The sequence below is a fragment of the Spermophilus citellus genome (assembly GCF_964194105.1).
Source record: "Spermophilus citellus genome assembly, chromosome: 15".
NCBI classification, from domain to species: domain Eukaryota; kingdom Metazoa; phylum Chordata; class Mammalia; order Rodentia; family Sciuridae; genus Spermophilus; species Spermophilus citellus.
Genome location: NC_138195.1, coordinates 79,162,624 through 79,185,679, shown reverse-complemented (window position 1 = coordinate 79,185,679; position 23,056 = coordinate 79,162,624). Strand labels below are relative to the sequence as shown.

Genomic DNA, 23,056 nt, shown 5'->3' with positions numbered 1-23,056 from the left:
GAATTCAGGAAATTCTAAAACCTAAAACAAAAGTGCCTCAATAAAAGCTTATCAAGAGGCTGGAGCTTGGGGCTGGGGATGTGGCTCAAGCGGTGGCGCGCTCGCCTGGCATGCGTGCGGCCCGGGTTCGATCCTCAGCACCACATACAAACGAAGATGTTGTGTCCGCCGAAAACTAAAAAAAAAAAAATAATAATAAATATTAAAAAAAAAAAGAGGCTGGAGCTCAGCGGTAGCGCATTTGCCTGGCTTGTGTGAAGCACTGGGTTCAGATTCTCAGCACTGCATATAAATAAATAAAATAAAGGTCTATTAACAACTAAAAAAAGAAAGCTTATCAATTTTGGGAAACACTTGATCTGATCAAATGTGGGATCTGAAAACCAGTAAATGTATTTCTCAAGTATAATTCTAAAACAACGAAGGTTGAAGGTCAAGGACAAGTCATAAGATAACTACAATAATGAAAAAACAATATTACTAATAATTTTAAGGTCCTACTGAAGACTAAGGGGAGTTCCCATAGTTTATCAATACCATCCACTATATTTGAACTTCAAACTACCAATACTTGAGTTATTTCAATGATTTTACTATAGCAGTGATAGATTTGAACTGAATCACATGCTCATCCTGCAGCTCCTATACCTAATGAGATTTGCTAGTACATAACTTAGTTACAGTTCACCATGCTTTTTCTTTAATTAATCAATGAGTCTGGACTATTAACTAAAAATTTTATACTTCCAATAAAAATATAGTTTGTTAAGGAGAACTGATTTGACAGCCCTAAGTAAATTAGGGATCTATATCTGAATCAAGTGACACTGCCAAAATTTTTGAGAGAAAATGTATTCAGAGTAATCTTTGATGTTTCTTGGAAATAAGTTATTCAAGAGTTTGGGATTTATTTCATCACTTTAATTGTATGTTTTGGGGGACAACTACATTTATACAAAATCGGAATATTGTACCCATTCATGCAACAGTATGAATGGTACTCAGTCTCAAAATTCTTAAAATCGGGGGGGGGGGCATAAAATTGTATCAATTAAGCTGAAGTCAGCAATGTGTTTTTACACTGAGATCTTTACCACCCCAGGTAACTCTTATTTTCAACCAACTAATAACTACTGTATATAGACCACTTGATATGGGCTTTTTATTTATCTTATTTCATACTCTCACAACCAGATGTCCAGGAAGATATTAAACAAATTCCCTACTCATAACCAAATTAACTCTCTTAAATCCATTTTACTGTTAATCCAAAATGGCATCAAACAAGAAAATGGCACTGAATTCCGCCCTGCAGAAGTCTAGGTTGAAGTAACTTTCACTAGCATATAAATCTGTTTTAAATTATGAAAGCAATTTTAAATTCCTAAATTAAGAGTGCCTCTATTCTCAATTTACAAACAAGAACACCAACACATCTAATAAGTGACTAAAGAAAAATATAAAAATAGGTATGCCTGATTTTAAATTCCACATTCTTTGCCTTATGCCATGCTGGATTACAAAGATAAGCAGACATATCATGATTGTATAAGGATGTTTATTAATTTAGGCTTCCAATATTTTCTAAGCCAAGAATTCTATCACTAAGCTTTCTATCACTGTAATGAATATCTGAGATAAAAAGCTTTAAGGAAGAAAGGATTGTGTTGGCTCACAGGTTTCAGTCCATGGTTGCTTGACCCTATTACCTTTGGGCCTGAGATAGTACATCAAGGCAAGAGCCACATGGAGGAGCAAAACTACTCACAACATGGTTTCCAGGAAGCAAAAAGGGAGAAAGGTACCAGGGTCTCAATATTCTCTTTAAGGGTATTCCCCCAATGATCTAACTTCCTCTACTAGGTTCCATTACCTCCCAAAAAGGGCCATAAGGTGGGGACCAAGCCTTTAATACATGAAACTTTGAGGCCAATAAACTTCTCCTGTAAAGGGCCACAGGTTTTGCAGGCCAAATTGGTCTCTGTTACAGGAACTTGAAGTCTGTTATTTTAGTATGAAAGCAGAAGCAGACAACACATAAACAGGAGTAGATGCGTTTCAACAAAATTTTATAGTAAAACAGGTCTCAAACTATATTTGGCCATTGGTCCATAGTTTGCCACCCTTTGTCCTGTCACTGTTTCAGGTTTTAAATCATTACTTTGAGGAACTATATTTTTATGCAAATTGGACACAAAAAGTATTTTTTTCCTTGCTCTTGTAATATACTCACATTACATTTCGCTATTTCCAAAAGAAATTTCCTGATTTAGGAGGAAGAGACAATGAAATAAAGAAGAGAGAAATCACAAGCCTATTAAGATCTATTCCTGGTATAAAGACTATGCTAATCATATGTGTCATAATGTTTATGCAAAAAGAAAATCAATAGGACACACACACTAAATATATCCCTTAGTTTTTTCTAAGGTGAATGCTTTTACAACATTAGATCTTGAATTATAATAGACAAGACTTCTGGTCCCGACAAGATAGCTCAATTATATTATTATTATTATTATTATCATTATTATTATTATTATATTCTTTCCACTAAAAATAACCTAAAACCCTGGATAAAACTTATTAAGCAACTAGCTGAAGACTATGAAAAGTAGAGAAAAGAAGGGAGACTGACAGGCGGTGTTGGGACTTTAAGAATTATCTGAAAGTGAGTTCCTTGGGATTTGTCTTCATCTCCTACATATCCTAACCTGGGCAGTAGAGAAACCCACAACCAAAAAATACCAAGAGGCAAAAACAAATGAAAACACCAAGAAATATCTGCTCTCTCCAGCCAAAGAACTGTGAAAAAGGTAGCTTTCCAAGATGGTGCCCTTTTGACCATTCCCTCCTTACTCGAAAACTAAAAGAAGTCATGTCCCTCTCTACCTCCTCAACTGGCACTAAAACCACAAAGACTTTGGAGTGAAACCCTGCCAACCATCCAGCTTTGTAATTACTTGTACAGAAGCAGTATACATTCCCCTTCACATCATCTCTGTGGTTCAGGAGTATGAAGTAGAGTCCTGCTGACCCATTTCCAAAGAGAGCCCTGCTAATCATCCCTTGTTTTGCACTAAGCAAATACTGGCAAAGAGGTAATATACCACTCCTACCCAATCAGAGAGAAGGGAAGATTAGGAGAGTAAGGAACTGAAAAAAAGGGATTCTTTCAATCTATGTAGTATTTTCAGGCATAACCCATAGTAGCTCAAGCATGAAAGTAACTAGTCTAAGAATTGAACTATAGTGTGGAATATCATCTATGTTTCACATAGGCTTTGGGATGGCCCACAGATCAGAGTTTTGACTGGATCCAAAGACCACAGAAGTGGGTCAGGTCAGGACATGTGTTCTGAACCAGTTTATGTGCTAAAACAGAAGATTTAAACAAATCAGAATTAAAAATAATAAGTCTCAAAATGACCATGATAAAACTAAAAATAAAAATCCATAAACCTTCACCTATAATTGGGGATTTTATCGCCCCATTCTCAGTAGTATAAGACTAAAATGCAGAAAATTAGCAAAGATTTAAAATAAAAAAAAAAACCAATACCACAAATCAACTGTATCTAGCTGAAATTTCTAGAATATTCTAGTAAAAATAGAATACACTTTTTTCCAAGGTTACACAGAATAAGATAAACCCCTATCTTGGCTCATAAAAGAAACTTTACATTTCACAGAATTAAAATCATAGAATGTTACCTGGCCACAATTAAACTAAAAATCAATAGCAGAAAAAATAACAAAGTCTAACAGTCTGTCTGTAGATCAAGGAAGGAACAGGAAAACTAAACTATATACTGAGATGAATCAAGATAAAATCTATTAAGATATAGGTACGGCAGCACTTAAAGGAAAATTTATGTAACTTCATGATTAGAAAAATGACACATAATCCCATAATCTAAGCACAAGACACTTGAAAAAGAAAAGTAAAAGAAGCTCAAAGAAAGCAGAAGAATATAGAGAACAGAAATCCATGAAATTGTAAACTAAGGAGAGGGGACAAAAAAAAAAAATCATGTATTCTTAAAGAATTAGCTTTTGGTTTTACTGAACCCGATAAACATCTAGGAACTCTGACAAAGCTAAAAAGAGAAGTCACGAGTTACCACTATTAGGAATAAAAGAGGGAATATTACTAAAGACTACACAAACATTAAAAGGATAATAAAATACTGAAAACAACTCTACAGACCTAAATTTGACACCTTATACAAAATAATATTTGGAAATCACACACTACAAAAACTCAAGATGAATTAGAGCATTTAATAGTCCTAAAATACTAAAGCATTCTGAAATCAGTTTCAAAATTTCCAAAAAGGAAATTACCAACTACAGATGGTTTTACTAATGAATACTAATGAACATCTCAAGAAGAAATAACATCAATTCTGTACATCTCTTCCAGGAAGCACACATTTTTTGAGGTCAGCATCACCCTGATACCAAATATAGACACAGGACAAAAAAAAAAAAAGAAGCTGTTTACCAATAGACCTCATGTTTCATAAACAGAGATACAAAAATATTCAGCAATATATCTACAAATTAATACAGACTTTAACACTCTTATTAAATATAATAATACTGAAAGTCCTAGCCAGTGCAATAAAGCAGGAAAACAGAAACAGCATACAGATTAGAAAGGATTAATTTAGAACTATCGTGCCTTGCAGACAACATGATTGCCTATGTGGAGTCCTCAGAACTATTAAATAAGTTCAGCATGGTCACAGAAAAAAAAGTCAATATAAGCCATATTTCAACTGGTTAGAAATAAACAGCTGAACAAAATTAAGAACACAATCCCATTTTCAAGAGTTTCAAAAATTAAAATATCTATGTATAAGCCTAATAACATGTACAAACTGTTAGTTCAAAACTACCAAACACTGGTGAAAGAAATCAAAGGTCTAAATAAATACCGAAGGATTTTCTCTTTAAAGTTTTATAACTTTTTCACATTTAGATCTGAATTATTGAGTTAATTTTTATATATGAGGTTTATATACCTTATACAAAATAAGTCTAGTTGTTCCAACATCATTTCTTGAAAGGCCGTCTCCATTGAATTCCTTTTGCACAGCTTTCAAAAATTAGTTGGACAACACCAAATGCTGACAAGAAAACAGAGCAACTAGAACTCTATTTCATTGCTGGTGTGAATGCAAAATGATATAAGCCACTTAGACTGTCTCTTATAAAACTAAATGTATTCTTGTGTAAACCAATTACTGTCCTCGTATTTACCCAGATGAGTTGAAAACTTACATCTACATAAAAACCTGCACACAAATTTTCATAGCAGCTTTATTTTCTGTTGTCCAAACTTGGAAGCAACCAAGATATTTTTCAGTAGGTGGATAGATAAACTGTGGCACATCCATACAATGGAATAAAACTTAGTGATTAAAAGATATCAGGATCTGAAAATACTTGAGGGAAAAGACATTTATAAGCTGAAAAAAAAACCAATATGAAAGGCTACATATTGTATAATTCTAACATGACATTCTCTGAAAGACAAAACAAACTATGGAGATAGTAAAAAGATCAGTTATTTGTAGAGGGTTCTGGGAGAGAAAGGGAAGAATGAGTGCACCAGAATTTTAGGACATGAAAACTATTCTGCATGATACTTTATTGGTGGATACATGTCTTCATATATCAAAACAAAATGTATAGCTCCAAAAACTGGACTTTAATTAATGATATGGTATCAAAGAGTTATGACACCGAAAGTAAAGTCCTTAAAGGGGGAAAAAAATCAACACGTGGATTTCATCACAAAACTCTGTACAGTGAAGACCCAATTAAGAGAACAAAAAGATAAGCTATAGTCAGAGTTCTGTGTTTATAAATCACATATGACAAAGGAGTTATGGGCTGGGGATGTGGCTCAGGCGGTAGCGCGCTCGCCTGGCATGCGTGCGGCCCGGGTTCGATCCTCAGCACCATGTACAAAGATGTTGTGTCTGCCAAAAACTAATAAATAAATATTGAAATTCTCTCAAAAAAAAAAAAAGGAGTTACATCCAGAATATATACTTATTTTAAAAACTCTTAAATAATAAGACAACAATCTGATCAGAAAATAGGTAAAAACTCAGACACTCCAAAGAAGACATAAATGGCAAATAAGCACAAGCAAAAATGTTCAACATCATTAGCCATTAAGGAAATCCAAGTACAGGTACCACTAGATGAGCTAAAGTAAAAACAATGATACCATAACCTGGTCAAAATGTAGATAAACTGGATCTCTCATTCACTGCTGACAAGCATATAAAATGGCACAGTCACTATAGAAAATAATTTGGCAATCTCTCCTAAAGTTAAACACACATTTACCATATAACCTAGCACTTGCACTCCTGGGTATTTCTTCCGGAGGAATGACAATTTAGGCATTTACATGTTGACTGCAATCTTATTTGTAATACTTCAAAGCTGGAAACAAACCAAATATATTTTAATAGGCAAATGAAAAACCTGTGGTGCATTCATGCAATGGCACATTATTCAATAAAAAGGGATAAACTATTACTGACCCCAGCCCAAAACTTAGATGGATCTCACTATGCTACATTAAAAAGTCAACATCAAAAGATTCCATATCATATGACTCTGTTCATATACTATTCTTAAATGACAAAATTAAAGTGATAGATAATGAGTTAGTGGTGTGATGACCTGGGGTTGTAATTATAAAGGTAACAAGTAAGAGTTTCTCAGAAGTGATGAATAGTTCTGAACTTTATGGTAGTGTTCGTAAGAATCTATACATGTGATCAAATTTCACTCCCACAGGTGAGAGAAGAGTGCATGGAAAAACTGGTATAATCTCAAACCCAGGCTTTAATTTGTGATTTAGTTCATAGTATTGTACCAATATCAAATCTGGGATTTCAATAATCATAGCATAGTTATAGAAAATGTTAGAATTAGTGCAAACTGAGGGAAGAGTACAGGAAAATAATATAAATCTAAAATTACTTCAAAAAATTACACATACCAAGCATACATTGGACAATACAAATCTACAATATGCAGTTCTAAAGCAGCATTTGCACTAAGCTCAGTAGTATATATGATTCCAGCTACTCAGGAGGCTAAGGTAGACCAGATTTCGAGTTCCAGGCCAAGCCAGGCAATCTCAAAATAATTAAAAGAAAAAAAAAAATGCTGGAGATGTACCTTAGTGGTAGTGTCTGCCTAGTATGCGCAAGGCCATGAGTTCAAAGCCCAGTGCTAAGAGGAAAAAAAAGGGTGTTGATTGATGCATTTGAAATAAATAGAATTTTAAAAACCATTTTTTTGGGGGAAAACATTTTAATATTTTTTTAAAGAATAGCAATTCAAATAGGAAAAGACTTTTTTCAATCAAGTTCAACATTAGATAAAAAATAACCTTGCTCACAAATGCTATTCAATTTGAAAAGGCACATATTTTGTTAATACTACCAAGAAAAGTTTTTCTTTTCCTCAAGTACAAATACATACAAATATACTTTATGAACACAATGATCATTTATAAAATAATGGTGAGTCTATCAGGAATATCCTAGCATACCCAATAACTGCATTCTTATTTGCCATTAAATCTAGTATAAAATGACTGGGTTTTTAGTTTTTAAAAAATTAAATGAGAGTAGGAAGAAAAATATTTGTGATGTTGTCATAAATGCTGCCACAACTCTGAAATTTATATAGAACACATAACTTGTCAATATCCAATAAGTAGGATTGTGGTGATATGTCACACCATTTTCTGGAATACAGGGGTTACATTAAAAGGACACAATTTCAAACAGTTTCCTTCCTTGGAAATAACTTTACTGCTTTGTAATTCAATTGTTTAACTTTAAATGCTTCCTAACCATGACATAATAGATATACACTACTGTAAAAATTTTTTTAAAGGGAGGGATGGGGTTGTAGCTCAGTGGTAGAGCACTTGCCTAGCATGTGTGAAGTACTGGTTTCGAGTCTCAGCACCACATATAAATAAAACAAAGGCCCATTAACAACTAAAAAAATTTTTTTAATTTTAAAAAGATGTATACTATAGGAAAATAATAAAAAGATAATTTACTAGGGCTTGTAGAGCACTCACCTGGCACATGTGAAGCCCTGGATTCGATCCTCAGCACCACATAAAAATAAATAGAGGCAAATAATAATAATAATAATAATAATAATAATAATAATAATTTACAACTAAATTGTGCCTGGGAGAAAAAGAACTACAGACTATTTTGTAGCACAGTCCTGGTAATGTATTTTTTTAAATGCAATTGCAAAAACTATCTTTTTGGACATTTTTATAATGGGTCAAGTATGGAAGACACCAATAAGACATAGGTAAACAGTTTCTAAATAGTAGTCCACAGAAGACCTCAAGCAAAAGAAAACTGTAATTATGTCATTCATCTATTTGAGAAATATTTATTGAACTCCTCCCATGTATCAATATTATGCTAAGTGCTGAGTAAACAGACCTAGTTCTTGCCTTCAAAGGACATATAATCAGATAGAAAAACAATGAAGAACACTCCATGAGAAAATTTTTTACATGTAAGGACTGAGATTCAAGAACATTATGAGACAAACTAAATTGAACATAATTTTTCAGAATTGTGAATAAGAAAGATGAAGCTGCAGTTGAGAAAAGGATCTTAACTGTGTTGTACATTCTATGTACAGCGAGGTATCTGGTTAAGTTTCACTGCCCCCCCCCCCAATTCCCTGTGCATTCCCCAGCTATCGGAATTTCCTTCCTCCCTCTCTGATGAACCCCTGGCAAATATTTTTCAAGTGCCTAAATTCTGTGCTGAAAACACAAGCAAAGCACTTTATCTATGTCTTGGTCAATGAGAAAAGTATAGTTACAATAGTTTTTGCACTTTTCAGGAAGTAAAAAGTAATATCTACATAATAGAGGGAAGACTACTTTTTTAAACTTGAAACATTTAAATTTATTCATTATTTCTGATAATCATACCAATCTTGGTGTGAGTCACAAATGATACATTTGTATTGGTTTGTACTTGCACCTATTATATTCATGATATATGAGAGTATATATACACACATTTGTATTCTTATTTTCTAGTACTGTGCCTAAGCATTTTCATATTCACATGCAAAATATAATTCTTCATTGTTCTCTAAGTGCCACTGTACCTAAGCATTTACATGACACAAAACATTCTTTCTTCTCATGTCTCTTCTCAATTACTTCGGATATGATGATTTTAATTAGATTACTATTATTTCAGAATACTAATTTTCATATAAATATTGTCTGCTGTACTTGAGAATCACTAAAAGCAAAAAGTCATCAGAGAAGATGGAAATAATTCAAGAGATGTTTTAGAGACAAAATCAAAACAGGGATGAATGGGAATAGGGGGCACAAAATAATATCTAAGCTGCTGGCTTAAGCAATTAGGTAGATGCAGAATGGATATTCAAATTAAGGAATATAAAAAAGAGCAAAGTAGCATTTTGGACAAGCTTACACTAAAGTTCTTAGTCCGTATTTGAAAATATGGATTTGGAATAAAGAAATATCTGAGCTAGAAATAAAGATCTAGCTTTGGTGTCAACAACAAAGGTCTGAGATGAGAGTACCAATGAAGAGCATGCAGAAGAAAAACATATTAATACTTTGGTAAAGATAAACATTTAGGGATGGACAGACGGAAAAATAGAGACATACATTAACTAGAAAAAAATATTGTCAAAGTAGCAGCCAGTTCAGCTAGTTGAATTTTAGTAGTAGTCATCAAAAAGATCTAACATATTAGCAGAAAAATAGAAAGGAAGGATCTTTTTCCCTTTCAAACAGGAAATCAGAATGGATTTCAGTTGCAGACAAGTTCATTTGGGAATAAGAGGAACAGGAAGAAGTCAAGGGTGATAATTATCTCAAATTACATTTAGTATCATATTTGTTTGGCAAAGCAAAAGCAAATTAATCTGCTGAGAACAAGAGAGGTAGGGTTTTGAAAGAAGTAATGATGACATAGACCAGAGACAAAATTACAGAGTTTGATAAATTTAGGTATTAATTTATAGGAGCGCCAATCTCCAAAGCTGCGGCTTTTTTTCTGCTAGTATTTGGCAATCTAAATTGTATTCTTAAATTAATCTAAAGTTGAGATTTAGAGGGCAAGTGTGGCAGAAAAATAAGGGAACACGCAATTTAGATTTTAGGCTAGAAAGGAGAAAAAAAAGTCAACTTAATAAATTATTAATTTCTAAGACAACTGACAGAACAGGAAAGATCAAGAAACTAGTTTACTAGAGTAAATTAGTCGAGTAGTTTATTTAGGAGTATAATGTTCTTCCAGAAATATATACACCCAGAAATTTATACCCACAACACTAACACAGGCCAGTTAAAAAAACTTAAAATCAAGCTGGGCACAGTGGTGCATGCCTATAATCCCAGCAGCTCCAGAGGCTGAGACAGAAGGATCACGAGTTCAACACCAGCCTCAGCAAAAGCAAAGCGCTAAGCAACTCATTGAGAACCCATCTCTAAATAAAATACAAAACAGGGTTGGAGATGTGGCTCAGTAGTTGAGTGCTCCTGAGCTCAATTGCCGATACCCCCACACACAAAAAAAATAAATCATGATGAAATGTCACTATACAACTAACAGCACATACAGAGGGGAAAAAACTAATAATACCAAATGCTAATACAACATTATCTCATACATTGCTGGTGGGAAGGCAAAATACGGGGTATAGTCAGTATACAAAACAGCAGTTACTGTACTTATAAAACTGAACATATCCTTACTATACAACCTAGCAACTGTAGTACTCTTTGGCATTCATCACCAAGAAATGACCACATATTCTTGCAAAAATCTGTATTCCACTATTCAAAATAGTTTAATTCATAATGATAGAGTGGAAACAACCCAAATGTCCTCCAGTGAATACACAGTTAAACAAGCCTTAATACAGCTACACAAAGAAACATAATTCAGCAATAAAAAAGAACGAACTATTGATACATATAAGAAACTTGATCTCAGGGACCTTGAGCTTAGTGGAAAAGTCAATCTCAAAAGGTTACATACTTTATAATTCCTAAATAACTTCTTTGAAACAACAAAACAGTAGAGATGGAGAAGACAGAAGTGGTTGCTAGGGGATGGGGTCAAGGTAGGGTAGGGAGAGTTGACTTATTGGTGATAGAACCAGAATGTATCTTGACTTTGAGAGTTGTTAAATGAATCTATATATGGGGTAAAAATACACAGAACTATACACATACTCAATGAATACATGAAAAAGTGGGGACAGAACTGAATAAGTTATATAAGCTAGTTAACTGTCATACCACTGTCAATTTTCTAGTTTTGATATAGATATTATATTACTGTATTAGATGACAACATTGTGAGAAGCTGGACAAAGTGTTATTTTTTGCAGCTTCCTGAGTCTATCACTATTTATAAATTAAAAAAAAAAAAGACTGTCAGTGATTTAATCAATCACACTATGAAATATTCATAAGGATCCCTAAATTACAGGGTTTGGAGTTATCCTAGTTTGGTGAATACATCAAGGTGGTAAGAAGGTGGATGCACTGAGAGGGGATGTGTGATATCTACATCTCATTCCCCACACCCTACCCCACACATCTATTTCATGACTGTTCCTGAGTTGTATACTTTATAATAAACCAGAAATTGAACTGCCTTCCTGAGTACTGTGAACTGTTCTAATCATTCACTGAACTTGAGAAAGGTGTTTAAAGAACAGATAATACAGACTTGTGATTGTTGTCTAAAGTGGGGGCAGCCGAGCTGGGGTTGTTGGCTCAGCGGTAGAATACTCGCCTAGCACGTGCAAGGCCCTGGGTTCAATCCTCAGCACCACATAAAAATAAAAGTATTTTGTCCAACTAAAAAATAAATATTTTTTTAAATAAAAATTTAAAAAAAAATAAAGTGGGGCACTCTTTTGGCACCAAGTTCTTTAACTTCTGGAACAGACATGAACTACAGATGGTGTCAAAATGAATTATAAGACACTCATTTGGTGTCCAGAAAATAAAAATATTAGTTGGTGGGGGCAAAAAAAAAAACTCCCAAACATTAGGTGCCCGATTGTTGAGTGAAAACAGTTTACATCTAAAATTTAGAAACACATAAGGAATTGAGAAATATCAAATTTAGGGTGTTAGTTTCTCAGCTATAGTTAAAGGTAAAGAGAGGGTAAGGTAATATGCTAATTCAACATTTGTTAAGTTGCTTCCTTCCATAAATTCAGTCCAAAGCTGTTTCCCTTTTAAAGCAAATGCTCAAACCGAGTTCCTCCCCAGACTGTCTTGAAAGATTTAGAAAGACATCTTCATTAGTAATATACATTTTATATTGTATTTCTATATTATATATTATTACTATTTGATTTAGAAATTTCAAGACTAAAAATATGGCATAAAAATACTGAAGAAATATACAAGAAGAAACTCAATGAAGTAATAATGATAGGAAAAGAAGAGGCAGGGCACAAACCAAATGTTTGACAACAGTAACAGGGTACTGAATAAATTATGCTTCATCTGTTTTATATAATATTATGTAGCCATCAAGAGGGTCAAGGATATGACTCAGTGATAGTCCTCACCTAGTATGTCTAAGGCCCTGGGTTCAATCCCCAGCACTTCAGGGGGAAAAAAATAGACTGTTGTTATTATATGTGCTGATCTTGGACCTACGGAGAAAGTTAAAAAAAAAAAAAATAAGCCACAGAACAAAAATATTCAGAGCAATAAATTTATATGTACTTCAACTGTGAACTCAGCAAAAAAGAGAAATAATTTAAATAGCACTATTTTGCCTTTCCACTCAATCTAAAGTAAGAATATGTGAATTATTTTTCAGGATACCAACTCATTTTCAAATTACACAAGAGGCCAGGTTGAGTGGGTGGTAATGGTTTCCGAAATTATTCATGGGAAAATCTGAGTTGAAGGCAACAGAAAAACATTAAATAACCAATAACTGATAAAAATCACAGGAAACAAAAGTAACAAGAAATAGTAAGAATTGGTAAATTGGAATTTTCATAATTTGCTGTAGTACCTAAGCAACATCTATATAATCTACTAACCATCTCTCTATAAAATACAACTATATAAATTATCATATTTACATATACTATATATGCATAATTATCTTGCAAAGTCAAATGTAATATACTTTATGAGCATTTACAGAATTTTGAAGGGGCTATTCATAGACTGTTGTTACTATATGTGCTGATCTTGGGACCTAACTTCCAAAAATGCATCTTCTTCATAATATGATTTGGGTTTTTTTTAATAAAAATAAAAAGTATAAATTTATGTGAGAGTTACACATCTGTGTAAGAGCAGAGAAGACACAAAAAAATATACACCATAATTATTTAATCTCTCCCAGGAAAAGACATGGGAGTTGGGATGAGGAGAGAGAGGAGGAGGACATGGCAGGGCATAAAGTGGAATAAGGTAAAGAAATTTGAAGCCAAATTCTAAAAGTAAATAGATACTAAGTTAAAAGGGTCTGTACACTGCCACAGATTCTTCATCTAAGATTTTATGAGTACTATATCAAGAACACCAATGAAACAGAAATCTTGATAATCTTCAATCTGCAAGGAATGATGTATCTCTAAATAACAATCACCAAACAAAGAAGCCTGTACTTTGTCTGCCTGGCCTAGAAAGAAGTTTATGTCCACATGTGTCTCAGTCTGCCAGAACTCAGGAAAGACAAACCTGTTTTACAGCATTCAATTAAACTCTTTCCCAAAAAAGCAGATCTCCACTCCTTGTTTTTAACCACCATCCCCCACCCCGCCCCGTCCTAATAGTATAAAATTTGCTAGATCAGCTCAGGGGAGTTTACCAACTACTTTCACATAATTACATTTGATTTCCAAAACAGTTCTTAAGAAGTAAGCACCCCAGGTAGCAGTATTCCCATTTAACAGATAACCAAGATTTAGGGAAATTATTTGTCAAATAGTAAGATATGAATCTGACAATAATAGTTGCAGAAGCAAAAAATAATCTTTAAGCACGTGCTATATGCCAAGATTGTGCTAAATGCTTTTAGCAGTCAGTTCATTAAGTTATTGAAATAATTCTGAGGCAGATTAAGGCCTATTTATAGACTATCATCTACAATGATATATGCCTCTTCTATTTCAGAATACAATAAAAAATATAATCATGTAAATAAGCTAAATTGGACACATGAACCAAGAAAAATGTTTGACGGAAAAAGGGTTGCAAAGGTTGGATTGTTTTCTATGGTTTAGGGAAAAAGATTAGCCAACAGAATACAGAAAACTCAAAATATCTATTTTTTAAAAATTACTTCCCCCCCCTCAACTCAGTCCTGATCCTACAGATCACACTGGTAGTTTACTGATTGTTCTGGCACTTAAAAATGTGTTTCAAAAATACACTTATATCAAATGCATAATTCACATAAAGTCCAATTACTTTCTACTAAGTGGTATCTTTCTGAGTACGCACGCTAAAAAAGAAGTTTTATAAATTTAAATCCAAAATCATATCAGCTCTAGTCATTTAAGTGCACTTGTCTAATAATAGTAGACTATATAGATAAATCTTTCCATTACTGACCACTAGGAAGTGATGATGCAGCTCAATTCAGAAAAGAATTGAACTCATCTATCCTTGGCCCATTCACCTGTTCTTAAGACCTAGCCCTGATTATTATTAGTAGTAAAACTAGTAAGGATACATGCTTATTTTAAAATTATTCTCTCTTACTGGGGGGGGGGCGGAGGGTGCATAGACAAAAGGTGGAGGAGAGAGAGAGAAAGAAGAGAAAATATAATTTAGATAAATGAGGAGGAACTGGATGTCTAGCAGGTTACATAGGTTCTTATTAAATTTGACTCACCTCATACTCAACACCAAAGTGATTCAATCCTTTCCCTCAATTCTCCCGTTTAATGGAGATATCATTTAGCTAATTTTCATTTAAAAAGAAATGTGCTTAAAAGTGAAATACAAAAAAGAAAATGCAGTAAAGAGGGAAAAAGTGAAAGATCTAGAACTGTAGGGTTTTGGTTCTAAATCCCTTGATAAATTGCAATGCGATGTGAGCAAAAACTATTTCTAGGCCTCAATTTTTTTTTTAACATGAAAAATAAGTCTAGCAGTTTTTTAACATAAAAATAAGTCTAGCGGGTACATGATATGACTTCATAGGCACCTTAAAGCACTAAAATTAATACTACTAAGTCTTAATACAAAGTAGCTCCAAAGATGGAAATTTTAATATATACTGGGCAATGAAGAATTACATTCAGTGTGGAAGATCAATTCTAATAAAATTCTTAGGATTATAGAAAAAGAAACCTTGGAAAATAGAAGACACTAGCATTATTGAATAGTCTGAGTTTATTTACATACTAGGACATTTTCATATTTAAAAGCACATTAGTCCCCAAGCCTTGGGTAATCATAATGTCATGTAAACACATATTTTGGAATATCCTAATGATATGTTAATCTGAAAATATTCTCTAATACATTGTCAGAATTTCCCAAACTGTATTTCCATAACATCTAGTTCTAATGGTCAAAGAGATCTGGAGTATGTTTCCAAACATAACTATACATCGCCTTTACAGAAGAAATTATTTGTGCTCTTTATATTCTTCACAGGGGCCATTAAACAAGATTTCTTGAATTTATTTCAATAAAAAAAATTCTGAGGAATATCTATTATCTTTCATAATGTTTTAAGCATTCACAGTAAATTTAGTAGCAAACATGGGTCATCTACCAAACAAATTAGAACATTGATAGATTTTTTTCAAAACCATTAAAAATTTGAAATTTTTAAAAGCATGAATTTATCAATAACAGGGGTGACAAAGACTTAAAATCTCCAATAATATAGCAAGCATTAAAATATTCTGTGAGTTTGTCAGATGTACTTTTATATTTGAAACTACAAAAGTAATATTGTCAGTTGCGTAGAAGAAATGAGGGGGGAAAAATACCAATCTCTCAACTGCCACCTGTACTCTTGCTAATGCAGAAAAGATAGGTAAAATGGAACTAAACCAAATGAATACATTCAAATCAGAGAACAGAAAATTTTTAAGCATTTCTTTTAATAGAGTCATTAAGTGAGAAAAATAAATTGACATTTTCCTTCAAAAACAAAATGCCACTCAGAATACCAAATTATTGCATAACTACTGTTATTATATAAGGTCTTAAAGTAAAACTATCCTAGTGGCAGAATCTAGAATGTCAAAGTTCAATTTTCAGATCCAGTAGGAAAAGGAATCAGCATTAAAACATACTAAAGAATTAATAAATAGTCCAAAAATAGTGCCCAACCAGAGGCAATAGTCTCTAGTATCATTCTTAATGTTTTTTTTAATACACAGGGCTTCATAAACATAAAGTGATACAATCAAACTAATGATAAAATGTGACTTTAACTTAAAAATTTCTGATCTATTAGCTGGGATGTAGCTCAGTGCAAGTACTTCCCCAGCAAGCATGGAGGGGGAGGGGGAATCTAATACACCCTCTGTAAATAAACAGGTTTTGGCTTTCAGAAAACTACACTGGCACATAAGATAATTTTACTGTAAAGAATAAAATACGTGCTTAACAAAAGCAGACCAACAGTTCTTAAATTTTCCAGTTTGAAAAATGGCAGAGGAAAGATGGCCTCCTTTTCCTCTTGAAAATTCTCAAAACTGGGAGACAAGAAATGAGAAACAGAAATACGAACATCATCTTCAAATAACCAGGAAACCTCCCTAATCACGTTATATAAGAAGAGTTGCCAAACGCAATAAAGATAATAAAAGAGGAATGCTAAGAAAATCTCAAACCAGAGGGATAGATGCAAGCTTCAAATCTAAAAACTATCAATATCAGTTCGCTAAAGTACATGACACAGCCAGAACAACAAACCCAACAATCCCTGTGGCTTGGATCATCTGAAGCTTTCACAGACCTCATTTGGCACTGCTCAGAGAAGAGTCAGAACTGAACAAAGAAGTCATAGTTTGAAAGGACATACCTTTTCCTAAGAAAAATAAGTACAAACTATACCTTTTCCTAAGAAAAATAAGTACAAACTAATCAGGATAAATAGTAAAATCACTATACTTCAAAGATTTAAAAAGAGAATCCTTTGAGAATCTAGGCAAAAGCATTGCTACATAAAAAAGCAGAGGGAGAGAGTTATCAATGTTTACCAAAAAAAAAAAAAAATCCCGTGGAAAGTTATACTCTTGTGTATGTATGTCAAAATACATTCTACTGTAATGTATAACTAAAAAGAATTTTAAAATTTTTAAAAAAGGAAAAAAATCAGTAGAGGAATACTTAGAGTCCGGGGGGGGGGGGGGGGGAAGTATACCTCAAAATTTATGCCTAGTCTAACTGAATAGTTCAGTATAAAAACACCATCAAACATTTTTGAATATGCAAAAACTTGGAATGCTGTTCCTATAAACTGAATTTAGGGAAATACTAGATGATGAAGTTCAGCCATGCAACAAATAATAAGAAAAGCTATGACCAAAAAAACAACAACAACAACAAAAAAAGACAAGTTTTAAGCATAATCCATTTAACTACTGGTCTAAGATTATTTAAGATATGGTTATGGCTGAAGAATAAAATATAAATGTTACAATCCCTGACAATGTTGTATAACCAACAAAAATTGAGGGAATAAATGGACTGAGTATGTGACATCTTCATACTGTACTGCTTTACACCATCCATTAAAAGATGAACTAATTATAACACCATAATATAGATGCACTAACTTTTACACCCACTAAAAGAAAAAAGACTTAAGTCAAAAAACAAAACTATATAAATACAAGACTCCCGTACTCCAAAATTTGAAAGGAAGAAAAACATGTAGAGATACTCTATATAGTCAAAATGATGCAGGCATTACATAGGCACAAGGATTCTGATACTGGCATAATTTGGACCAACAATACATGGAAACACCTCTGCATCCAGTTAGATGAAAAATTAGTGTTTTTTAATTAGTTCTTAGATAGAACTCTATGTAGTTATTTAAAAGAATGGGGCAATAACTATGTATTGGTATGAAACAACTGCATAAGAACTAGTTTTCCCTTATTCATATTTTTGCTTTTCATGAGTATCTGCAATTAACCACAATCCTAATAGATAAAAAAAAATTCTATAACAAAGCATAAGTTTTAAACTGTGCACCCCCCTGAACTGTATGATGAAGTCTCAAACATTGTTTCATCCCACCTGGAATCCAACATATCCACACTATACCTGCTACTGAAATTAGCTCTGTTATCACTGCAATACCATTCTATTATTAGATAGTGTAAATTCCTTACTGTGCCCAAGTGTAAATTCCTTACTGTGCCCAATTTGTAAATTAAACTTTATCATAGGTATGTAAAGAAAAAAGTTTAGATACACAGTTATTACCCACGATTACAGGCATCCATTGAGGGTCTGGAACATGCCCATCCAGGTAAAGGAAAACTACTGTATATCAGCACAGGCTAATAGTGAGGATTCTACCCAGTCTGCTGGAGTTCAGCTCCACAACCAACATGCTACTTAAAGTTTCTATGCCTTGGTTTCTTACTCTGTGACAAAAGAATATTACCTATTTCTCAAGATTGATAGAATTAATCTTCATTACAAAATGCTTATTAAACATATCTTAGAACAGAAAAAGTACTATATGATAAATATCAGTTAAATGAGAAAAACTGAGCTCTAAAAAGCACAGTATGCTACCATGTATGGAAAAAAAATGTATATGTACAAACTAAATACACACCAAACACACACACACACAAGCATAGATAAAACTTGTAGTGGTGTCCTAGAAACAAAAACTAAGCAGAAGGTGTTTCAAAATTATCTGCTGACTAGAAACATGCACTGAACAAAAATTAGTATTTAGACCATCTTTAAAAATCTTAAGGAGCATGGCACATGCCTGTAATTCCAGCTACTCAGGAGGCTGAGGCAGGAGAATTGCACCCAAAGAATATACAAAGGTGAAGGGAAGCCACTTTTCCCTCCTCTACAATTATATATGTAATTGTTACCCATGTACCTAACAGTTGATAGTATAAAGCAAGAGAAATAAAATGTGGCTGCTATTTTAAACACTAAGATGACTACAATAAAGAATTTCCAACTTAAAAATGATTTTTAGTACTTGTAAATTACAAACAAGTTAATTGCATTTAACGCTTCATTTTTTAATGTGTAAACCCAAACATTACTAGGTCTAATTATATAAATTTTTTCCATTACTTTTTCTATATAAACTATCAGAAGTCTTCTGAAGACTTCTAGGCTTACTAATTATTTTATTTATCTACTATCTTGACAGTTTAGTTTTAATATAACTTATATAATGTATTTTGGGTTTTCAAACTAACTTTTGGGTAGTGTTTAAGCACTCCAAAGCAAGACTGCTCCTCATCCAAGATCAAAGAAACATTAGGCAGTACTGAACATTGGTTCAACTTACACAGTTAACAAGAAATTTCCACAATCAGAAGCTACTCCACATATTGAAAGGCAGTAGACATCTTTATATTCCAACACAATAAATACAATCCTATAATTCCCATCTGCTATGAACTATCAGCTATCTTTTAGATGTAATGTTACTATGGCTTATGTTGCACTTATTAACAAAATGGTATTTGAAATAGGGCCTTTGAGAAGTGATGAGTGTGGGGTCTTCATGGGATTAGTGCCCTTATAAGAAACCAGAGAGCTTCTTCTTCCAAATAAGGCTACAATAGGAAAATAGCCATTTTGCAAGTGAGCTCTTACAAAAAAGGGAACTGGCTGACACCTTGATTGTGGACTTTCTAACCTCTATAACTGAGAAATGTACTTTTTGTTTAAGCCGTACATCCATAGTATTTTGTTATAGTAGGCCAAGCAGACCAAGACAAATTCCAAAATATAATTCTCACAAAGAAGCTTGATGTAAAAAATTCCTATACTATACATATGAAAATAATTTAGTAATCTGCTAGGATCAAATGATTTATTATTTAACTCATACCAGATATCTTCCTTCTGTCTCTGCAACATTTATTTAACATTAGAGATTTTTAGTTATTCTTGGAAGCAACTCACATATTATCAATCTGCATAGTTATACAAACAGGATAATGGTTACAGTAGGAATAAGATGTGCTAATTAAAATTTTAAATTTTTATCACATGACTAACATTTATGAATGATAAATTTTCAAAGAATTTAAGTATAGTAAAATACAATAAAACTTCAATTATATTAAACAATTTCAACTTTCTTTAATAAAACAAGAACCAAGATCTTCCCATGAGGGCTGGGGTTGTGGCTCAGTGGTAGACCGCTCAACTAGCATGGGTGAAGCACTGGGTTCAATCCTCAGCACCACATAAAGATATATAAAGGTTATGTCCATCTACAACTAAAAAATATTTTTTAAAAAAGATCTTCGTATGATTGCTGAATTAATTATCATAATAAAATATACATATATACATATAAGAAAATGTCAAGTATAACTAAGCTTCAAGTGATAAAAGGCCATACAAGTATTTCATAATTTTGTATGCAGATAATTAGTCATACATTAAAGCATTATTCTGTAGCACTAAAACTCTAGAAGAATTTTACAGCTGACTTTTAAAGCAAATTTACTAAGTCCTTTTTTCCTATTACAAAAACCTGTAAACTAAAACATTACCTCTAATGGTTCTGTGCAGTTAGTGCAGACTAAAACTAATTCCGTTTAAAATTAACAAGCTGGTAAAGTATGTTTTATCAAATCCTTTACAACCATATTTTCCTGAACAACAATAAATCAGTGGACTTCATTTTTAATAGTTCCTGAACAATTTAAGCATTAGTTCTCATAGAGTAACATTACACTGCAATGTATGGTCTGCACAATACTCTAGGAGAAATATTTAAATAAAAATTATTTTCACTAAGCCAGATGTGGTGGCACACGCCTGGAGTTCAAAGCCAGCCTCAGCAGTTGGAGCCGCTAAGCAACTCAGTTCTGTCTCTAAATAAAATACAAAATAAGGCTGGAGATGTAGCTCAGTAGTTGAGTGACCTTGAGTTCCATGCTAGTACCCACCGCCACCTTCCAATTATTTTCACTGAAATTTTTAAATATTGTACACAAATATCATAGAAATGTTTGTAACAGAATTATTAAACTTTCTTAGCAAAATTTTTCAAAGTTGTGTTTTTAAAATAGGGACTCCACATTTTTAAAAAAATTGTTCTAAGCCCCCAAAACAATTATTTTCATGCCTTACATGCCACCACAACATATGCCACCTGACTTATGTCAGACATTCACTGACCAGCATTTTATATCTATTCATCTTTAGATCCTTAGTGCCCACCACAAGATGTGACAATGTTTCACATTTCCTTGGGCTTCAATACATTTTGTTCTTGACACAAATACTCATGTTCTGTATATATTACTATAAGCTATTATGTAACAGTAGGTGGGGAAATTTTAAAAAATACTGCAGCACTACCAGCCATTTAGTATGTTGAATTCCCACAGTTGCTTAGTGGGTGTTCTGAAACGAGGCCATATTTCTAGTATTAAGATTTTCAAATCACTACATCCAAGTACAGAAATAAATGTCTTCAGGATTACATCATAAAACCTTACTATTTTAAGCTGCCTAATATATAAGCATCTCATTTCTATGAATTTAGGACTATAATTAACACATGGTAAATAAACCAATTTTTGTTTTTAGCAACAAAATAACTAGTTCTTCTACCTATCCTTAAATAGTCGCAGAACTCAGGAGAGCACAATATTAAGATAAAATGCTATGTAGCTGGACCAGAAGTAAAGACATTCAGTGAAATTTTTAATTGTATATCCCAGAAACATATAAACCAAAGCTGAATTAAACAATCCACTTTAGGTCATCCAATTTCTTAGACACCACATAATTTTAACAAATAAGTAATTATACACTGCAACCTAATTTTCTCAGCTTAGGTGACCAGGAAATGCCAATGGAATAAAGCTCACTTTTTATAACAAAATAAAAGCTGCAGCAATAATTATACTATTTTGTCATATCATTGTAACAGGTTTTCATACAACACTGAGAGAAATATGTTCAGCAACTCAATTTTACATGTTTCATAGCCAAGTAAACAAACATAATTAAGTATAAAACTCTACCTTTACAAATTGTCAGGTAGTAATATTAAACTGTACTAATTTAGTTTCTTCAGATAATTGTTTCAATTTATTTTGTTCAATAAATACTGGTGCCTACTATGTTTCACTTCATTAAGTAAATCTTTCCAATTTAAAAATAAAAAAGCCTTTAACACATTAAAAGTGTTTAGCTGGGTGTAGTGTTCCATGTCTGGAATCCCAGCTACTAGAGACTGAGGCAGGAGGATCCCAACTTGACACAATTTAGCAAGACCCCTTCTCAAAAAAAAAAAAAAAAAGAAAGAAAAGAAAAAAGTCTAAAGATGGGGCTCAATGGCAGTACACTTGGATATCATGTGCAAGATCTTGGGTCTCAATATGAATACCAAAAGAAAAAAAGTTTCAAATTGCATCATTTGGATAGAAACCTTTCAGAAATACATGTTCTTTTGTCATCTAACAAATGTACCAATTAACCTGTTCTTCACAACATTAAGTTCCTGTAAACTATTCTTTGGGGAAAAAAAAAAAAAAAGTCTTGCAACTGTTTTTTAAATGTTTTCCTGTTGCTCTTATTTTCAACTCTCTCTATGGCCTCTTAAGAGTAATTCCAGTCCTTCCAACATTTGTTTACCAAGCTTTAAAAAAAAAAAGTATACATCAAGTTAAAAAAAAAAAAAAAAAGCAGAATTAAAGCCTGAGGGTCTTTAAGTGCAGGAAATATACGTTTAAGGTAAGAAACATGATGGTATTTTTGGACTTTTTA

The 23,056-nt window shown here is 32.9% G+C and overlaps 1 protein-coding gene across 3 annotated transcripts in view; it reads right to left on the bottom strand.

Annotated features, from left to right (window-relative positions):
• Positions 1-23,056, bottom strand: part of SHOC2 (SHOC2 leucine rich repeat scaffold protein) — a 91,363-nt gene that overhangs the window by 61,774 nt on the left and 6,533 nt on the right. Inside the window, exon 1 of one of the 3 annotated variants that reach the window (XM_081267749.1) lies at positions 5,031-5,050. The exons of the other annotated variants lie outside the window; for them this stretch is intronic. The gene's annotated coding sequence lies outside the window, so the exon portion shown is untranslated. Of the gene's footprint in view, positions 1-5,030; positions 5,051-23,056 lie in introns of those variants that run through there. 3 annotated transcript variants of the gene reach the window in all.